Source organism: Lithobates pipiens, unplaced genomic scaffold (genome assembly GCF_037356315.1).
Source record: "Lithobates pipiens isolate NorthernLeopardFrog02 unplaced genomic scaffold, aLitPip1_a1.2 Scaffold_16, whole genome shotgun sequence".
Taxonomy (NCBI): Eukaryota; Metazoa; Chordata; class Amphibia; order Anura; family Ranidae; genus Lithobates; species Lithobates pipiens.
In genome coordinates this window covers 11,094,078-11,102,358 of record NW_027507748.1, presented here as the reverse complement: position 1 = coordinate 11,102,358, position 8,281 = coordinate 11,094,078, and the positions used below count along the sequence as shown (strand labels likewise).

Sequence of the window (8,281 nt, the reverse complement as noted above, 5' to 3'; positions counted from 1 at the left end):
AGCCCCCCCATTAACCCCTCCCCCCACCTCAATCACCCCAACTTCCACATCTTTCCCCCCCGATTTCCACATCAATCACCTTGCATTCTGCACCAGACACTCTCATTCACTTCCCCTTTCCACCTCCCCCCACCATCATCCAATCCATCACTCACTCCACCCCTTGGTGTCTGCTGACCTACAGCCACACTACTGGTACACTGAAGGGGAGGTATTGGTACAACCATACATTCTAGTCCAGCACCCTCCACTGCCTTCACTACACTAGGAGAAACAATAGGCTCAGACAAAGACTTGACAACCACACTTTCTGACACTGACTGGGGAACCACAGACTGGGGGGGGGAGGAGGGTTGTGACATCACAAACGGCCTTACAGACACAGATTCTGACGGGACAGAGACACTAGGATCCCCTGGTACAACTTCTGCCAACCCAGACTCTTCTCTATCCAAATGGAAGAATTCCTCCAGTAGCTCTGGCTTATTGTGCAAAGCCTCAGGACACCGGCTATAAGGGTGACCAACCTTATCACATAGGTTACATTTAATGATGTTACAGTCCCTTGCCAGATGCCCCAGTTCCGGACACAAAAAACACTTCTGTTCTGGACAGTCAGAGGAGAAATGTGCCTTGACTCCACATTTATGGCACACCTTAGGTTGACCAGGGTAAAAGACGGTAATCCTATCTCTACCAATAAAGGCAGAGGAGGGCGAATGCTTGCCCACATTTCCACATACTCTCAACCTCATTGACACTGACCACCCACCCGTCCAGATTCCTCTATCATCCACAATCTTTTTTAGGGGACACAACAAACCTCCTCAACCAGACCCATAAATCCTCAGGGGTATAGACTCATTCCTTGTCAGGATAGACACATTTTTAATCAATGGTTGTCGTGAGACAACTTTAGGGACAAGCCCCTTCCAGTGCGGCTGGCTCCTATATACATGCTCATACCGCTCCCAAAACAGATCCAATGATTCTGGACGCACAAATGACAAATCATATTCAAAGGAACCAGCTGGACTGATAAGAGCATAAATATCCTCCGCCTTAACTCCCATGGTTAGGAACTTATCCACAACCACCCACCTGATAGGTGGAATATCTCCTCCTTCCCACCTGAGCTGTACCACGTTCCTGCATTTAATGGAAGGTGCGTTAGGTGAAAGTCCCACAACTGGCTCCCTTCCACCAGCAGCATGACTTTGTCCGGACACAGCCTTAGCATACCTCCTCCCCGGGACAGATGACACAGAATTATGGGGTTTAGACACATTTAGTGGCTGCTTAGGAACCCCTGAAATCAGGTTTGGTAAATTACACACCGCCTGATCCTTCCTCCTCCCCTTCAGGATAGCAGTCCCACTCACCATAGTCCCAGAAGTACCACAATAACTAGCACTCCCGAAATCAGGTAAAGTCGTCCGTTCAGAAAAAACACCGGCTGCTTTATAATCCATACGGCCCTCCTTATCTGCAGTGTTAGTGTCCATATGGGATTCCTGTTCCTTGTCCTCAAAGCCAACAGGAACATTTTTGTCTGGATTCCCATCATCTCCTCCGGCATTCCCTGCCGATTGCATGGATCCATTGATAGATGCAGTGTCTTTCTCTGTAGCAGTAATCACAGGAATGGCATCCATACACTGTGAGATATTCTCAGCAAGCACTCCTTTACCATGATCCTCACCTGATGAGTCGGTGCCACTCAAGGGAAATCCGCCATTTTCCTCAACCTCCTCCTGGGATGACCCAGGCTGCTGGCAAGGGAGGGGGGCCGATACTGACTCAGACACAACAGATCCTGAGACAGGGGTAGTACTGGGGCCACCATTTGAAGCCAATTCCTTACCCCCCATCCACACTGTCGTCGTTGCTCTGGCATCCACGCTCTGGCTGAAACTCGCAGAGGCACTCACCTTCATCTGTTGGAATCTCTCCTCATTCTCATATTTTTCTCTAAACACACCACTGCTTTCCTTCAGAGAAGCAACTAGCTTCTCCTGCTTCTTCAATGCCTCCTCCAGAGACTTAAGCTTGGAGTCTTCCCTCCTACTGCTTCCAGACTTACTGTGCAGAAATGTATTTTTTCCTGAAATCCGCTTTCAGGACAGAAAGTTTCTGTACCTCCTTTAAAATACGGCAAAGTCTGTTCACCACTTTATCCTGGAATGCTGATAAGGAATCCCCTTGCATGGGGTCAGGCCCAGGATCCAATGCAGCATGAGCACATGGTGTAGGCCTCAGTGCCTCTGGGGAGCCTCCACCTTCGTCTTCCCCAACATGATTCATGCTTGCCTGGGAAAATCCTGCAGGACAGGCCCCAGGCTTACTGCTTCTTTCAGCTGAGATCCCAGCCAGCATCACCCTGCAAAACAGCACCACTTGGGGGAGAAGCTCCTCCGGTGCTGAGACTGATGTGACTGGCTCAGTGTTGTCTGTACAGCACTGCAATATATGTCAGAGCTATATAAATGTATAATAATAAAAGGGCAGAATCTCCTAAAAGAGCTCCCTGGAGGTGGGGACTGTATCTGAGCGTGGATTGGGCTTCAATGTGACTGGTTGGTTATTATTAGACAATGACGGAAATGATTGTTTCTTACCTGTGACTGACAGATATGTCCCATTCCCACGGTATGGATGCAGGTGGTTGTCCCGCACTGTGCAGGTGTAAAGTCCGGAGTCATTAGGGGTGACAGAGGAGATAGTGAGAGAGTTGGGGGTGACCGTCATTCGGGATGAGTTGTCCAGATATCCCCAGGATCCATGTAAATTCCAGGAATGGTTCAGAGTCACCCCCACTTTTACATTCTTCACAACACAGGACATCCGGGCCGTGTCACCGGCAGACAGGTTGAGAAATGGAGGATCCTGGATCACCGTCATAGTCCTGACACCTGGGGGAAACAAAGCACATTCACCACCCACTTATTATATATATATATACACAGTATAGTTATTAATTAACTAAACTCAGCATCTGAGATTTATATAAAAAAATATTAAAAAAAATATATATAAAGCAACGATCCCACCTATGCACCACAGAAGAATATATATATAATGTATAGTGCAAACAAGATTAAGTGATATGGGATTTTATTTTATTAGTAATTATTAGCCTTTATTTTGCCATATATTTATTATTATTTTATTTTTTAACTACTGAGGAGGTTGCTCATTACATGATCAATTGTATAGCCATTTTATTAAAGACCATTCGGGGGGGGGGGGGGGCTTTACATTTTACAAGATTTAAATACTATTGCTATTTATGTGAACATGTTTACTCTGAGACATAGTCATGGACTATGGGTTTTAGGATCATCCTTCTTCTGTCACTTCTGTGACTCGGGAGCACGGATGGTGAGCATAATACTTGGATTCCTGCCCCGGTGTCAAGGTCGTAACATATGCTTAAATGGTTAATCATTTGGATATGGGATTCTATAAAATAGAGGTTGCTGTGCCATACAGCCAATCCCGGTACGAAGTTGTGATGACGAAACGCATCAGGACGTGGCTGTACAGCAACCCGGAAGTAACATGTCACAGACATAGAGGTTTTTATTATCACGGGCAGACCAACTTGGTATTAGCACCACATCCCTTTAATTTGTTCGATGAAAAAAGGGGGGGTTGGGATTTTTAAGGTGCAGAATAAATTGAGGTTTTTATCAACTATAATGTATAAAAGATTTTTTATTTTAAAGAGCAAAATAAAAAATTGGTGAAACATAACAATTAGCAAGTACAGTTTGACAAGATTTTATGGAAACAGCACTAAAGTGTAAATTTCCCAACATGTTTCTGTCATGGGAGAGATGCCTAAGGCCGCGTACACACGGGCGGACTGTCTGATGGACTTGGTCCGCTGAAAAGTGTTTCAGCGGACAATCCGCTCATGTGTGGGCTTCAGCGGACTTTTTCAGCGGACAGTCTGGCGGACTAAGTCTTTCGGAATTTCCGTAATATTGTCCGTCCAACTTTGGTTTCAGCGGACAGTCCGCTCGTGTGTAGGCAAGTTGGACGGACTAAGTATGGCGCATGCTCAGAAAGGATTTACACGGCCGAAGGTTGCATTGCAGTGTATTGGACGTCGAATTTCTAGTCCCGTCGTACGTGCTGTACACGTCATCGCGCAAGCTTTCAGCGGACTGTCTGTTCATCGTGTGTGGTCAAGTCCTTTCATTCAAAAGTAGGACGGACTGTCTGTCGGATTGTCGGACGGACTTAGTTGGTCAGACAGTCCGCCCGTGTGTACGCGGCCTAACACAGGCATCCAGCACACATTAAACATTAAAGGAATCAGGCTCAAAGGTAAGTGAATATATATATATATATATATATATATATATATATATATATATATATATATAATATATATATATATATATATATATATATATATATATATATATTATATATATATATATTGATTAAAGATAAAAACACACGTGCAAACCAAACACAGCAAACATGAACAAGCAAGAATGTAAATAATACACAGCAACCCCAAAACCCTAATCTAACTAACTATATATATATATATATATATATATATATATATATATATTGTACAGGACGCCAAGGTTGGGTCCTGGACGGGTACTATATATCACCTATATTTGGGATGTGGTCCCTTTAAGGGAATCATGGTAGGCTCAGGGGGTCACCCAAAATGGGTGACAGATTCCGGGTGCAGTTTGCGGGAGTGGACTGATTCGCAGTCCTCTCTGTATTTTTAGAGAGGTAGTTGGGACCCGGAATTTGGGAGGCTCTAAAGTGTCATTTGGGTGGGAAAGAGCCTCCCTCCCTGACCACAGGGGGTTAACAGCCTCCAGGAAGACACACAGCCCATAAAGACAGGAAGTAGTCAGAGAGGTGTGGTGAGAAGGAGAAGGAGTTGAACACCTGTCTGAGGAGCTGTCTGGCTGTGCTGTTATATTGTTTGCTGTTTTGGAGGCTGCATAAAGGTCTCTACAAGGACTCTTTTTGGTGAAGACCTTTTCTACAGAACTGTAGGTGTTTTTCCTTTTTTGTATTATTTTTGTGCTGAAGACAAGCGGACTTTGATTTATAGTTTTACATGCTGAAGAAAAGCTTTATTTTTGATTTATTGATAAATAAATATATTTTTGGTTTCACCTGACAACGGTTTAAGCACTTAATCCCGCAGAGCTAGTATCCCCAAACTTCACAACTGGTGTTTTGGATGCTGGCAAAAGTGCATTTGCAGCCGCAAAAACCGTTTAAAAAACTGACATTTAAAAGAGACTGTGTACAAATTGCATGTCTTGGGTGAAGCCAGCCCAGACGCTGCAAGCAGCAGGCAAAGACATGGAGGAGGTCATCAGGGCTTTGGCACAAGCCACTGTGGCCCAGCAGCAAGCTACCGCGACACAGCAGCAAGCTACCGTGACACAGCAGCAAGCTTTAGCAGACGCAAACCGTCGCCATGAGGAAGCGATGGCTCAGCAACAGGAAAGCACACGGCTGCTAGCCGCCCAGTTTACCGCTCAGCAGGAGTCCACTCAAGCACAGGTGACTGCCTTGCAGGAGACAGTACAGCGGCTGGCTCAGGGACGTGAACAAGTGGCTGTTGCCACTGGCAACCAGGTGTCTGTGAGGGCCAGCCATTTTTTACAAAAATTAACGCCCAGCGATGACGTAGAGGCCTTTCTCACCACCTTTGAGAGGATAGCAGAGAGAGAGGGGTGGCCCCGTGACCAATGGGCCGGTATTATCTCCCCTTTCCTCACTGGTGACCCGCAAAAGGCCTATTTTGACCTCCCAGCAGAACATATCAGCGACTATGAACGTCTGAAGGCAGAGATCCTGGCCCGCCTAGGAGTGACCACAGCTGTCCGGGCTCAGAGGGTGCATCGCTGGCGGTACAAGCCTGACCGACCACCCAGGTCGCAAATGCATGAACTGGTTCAGCTAGTTAAAAAATGGCTGCAGCCAGAAAAACTGTCAGGCCCACAGATGGTGGAACGAATAGTAATGGACTGGTACCTGCGGTCCCTGCCAGATGACCTACAGCGCTGGGTAAGCCATGGAGACCCCGCAACCGCTGACCAGCTGGTGGAGTTGGTGGAAAGGTACACCGTGGTGGAGGACCTGCTTGGGCCTGCCAGGCGCAGGGAACCCACACCAAGGGCAACCAGACCAGCCATAGCGCCTAGGAGAGAAGCCCTGCCAGACGCTGGGATCCGCAGAACCGCATCATCTGCTACAGAACCTCGAAGGGTGGGTCCTGTCCCAAGAACAGGAGACCTACAGTGTTGGCGATGTCGGTCCTGGGGACATACCCGGGCGCAATGCCCACTTCAGGAGGAGCCTATGGACTGCGGAATTGGTCGGAGAAGCTCCTTCTACGTGCAAAGAGTCTGCACCACTCACCTGGATCCAATCACAGAACAGTTCGAGTGTGAAGTGTGGGTGAACCACCTTCCTGCCAGGGCGCTACTGGACTCTGGTAGCATGGTAACTTTGGTACATGCCAGGGTTATTGGGAGACTTGGCCCTGTAAGGAAAACCCTACGGGTAGTGTGCATCCATGGGGACACCAAGGAATACCCCATGGTTTCAGTGACTGTGTCATATGGCCATATCTCAGTCAGAGGTCGGGGTAGTGAGAAGTCTAATACATGACATTATAGTGGGGCGGGACTGTCCACTGTTTTTCGAACTGTGGAGCCAGGTACAGATGGGGCTGCCAGGACAGCCAGGAGAGTCTGAGGAACATGGGCCTGAGACCCCCACAACCCACCCCACTGATACAGAGATACCCATTGTTGATAAAAATACCGTAGAGAATGTTAAGTTAAAGGATGTGTCTGTTTCAGGTTGCAAAACCGAGTTAAACACTGAGGGGGGGGAAGTCTTCCCGTTACAGGTTATGCTGGGGGAGGATGACGAGGACCTCTCCCCATTACAGTCCCCGGCTGAGGAAAGTGAAGGGGAAACATCCTCAAGGCCAGTACACCCAGATCTAGATGTACCCAGGGGTGCGTTTGGCACCGCCCAGCTGCGGGATCCCACCTTGGTCAATGCCCGAGAACAGGTTTCGGTTGTGGATGGGGTCTCACAAATGCCAGGAGCAGACCAAAGGTTTCCTCATTTTGCCTTAAAGGGGGACTTGCTTTATCGAGTGGCTGAAAGCCGTGGGGAAACTATAGAGCAGTTGCTGGTTCCCCAACCGTATAGGCGGATGCTACTCGATCTAGCCCACAACGACGCACTGGGAGGACACTTGGGGGCAGAGAAAACAGAGGCCAGGATAACTGACCGGTTTTACTGGCCAGGGGTGAAAGTTGAGGTTAAAAGATATTGTGCATCTTGTCCCATTTGCCAGTTAACTGCCCCAGTGTCCCACTATAGAAGCCCTCTGGTACCCTTGCCAATTATTGAGGTTCCATTCGAGCGGATCGCTATGGATCTCGTGGGACCCCTGGTAAAATCGGCAAGAGGGCACCAGTATATATTAGTCATCCTAGACTATGCAACCAGGTACCCAGAAGCAGTTCCTTTGAGGAAAACTTCCTCTAAAGCCATTTCCCGAGAACTATTTCAGATGTTTTCGCGAACCGGTTTTCCTAAAGAGATATTAACGGACCAGGGCACCCCTTTTATGTCAAAGGTGATGGCGGACCTGTGCAAACTGTTCCAAATTAAGCAGTTGCGGACGTCCGTCTATCACCCGCAGACTGATGGCCTAGTGGAGAGGTTTAATAAAACTTTGAAGACCATGCTCAAAAGAGTCGTCCAGAAGGACGGGAAGGATTGGGATATGTTACTCCCTGCCCTTTTGTTTGCCATCCGGGAGGTTCCACAAGCATCTACGGGCTTCTCCCCATTTGAGCTAGTGTATGGGCGACGGCCTCGGGGGTTGCTGGATCTGGTAAAGGAAACGTGGGAAAGTGAGTCCTCACCACACAAAACCATAGTAGAGCATATCTCTCAAATGCGAGAGAGGGTGGCTAAGGTGATGCCACTGGTGAGGGAGCACATGCAGAGGGCTCAGGAAGCCCAAAGAAGGGTGTACAACCGGTCTGCAAAAGTCAGACAGTTTCAAGTAGGAGACCGGGTGGCTGTCCTTATACCCACAGTGGAGAGCAAGTTCTTGGCCAAGTGGCAAGGTCCATTTGAGATAGTGGAAAAAGTGGGGGAGGTAAACTATAAGGTACACCAGCCAGGGAAAAGGAAACCATACCAGATCTACCACGTGAATTTGTTGAAACCCTGGAGAGACAGAGACCAG

General features: G+C 47.8%; 1 long non-coding RNA gene across 1 annotated transcript in view; it reads right to left on the bottom strand.

The window, feature by feature from the left end:
* Positions 1 to 2,624: 2,624 nt before the first annotated feature.
* Positions 2,625 to 8,281, bottom strand: part of LOC143984207 (uncharacterized) — a 78,252-nt gene continuing 72,595 nt past the window's right edge. Inside the window, exon 3 of the long non-coding RNA XR_013274721.1 lies at positions 2,625 to 2,912. This is a non-coding gene — a long non-coding RNA (uncharacterized LOC143984207). The remainder of the gene's footprint in view (positions 2,913 to 8,281) is intronic.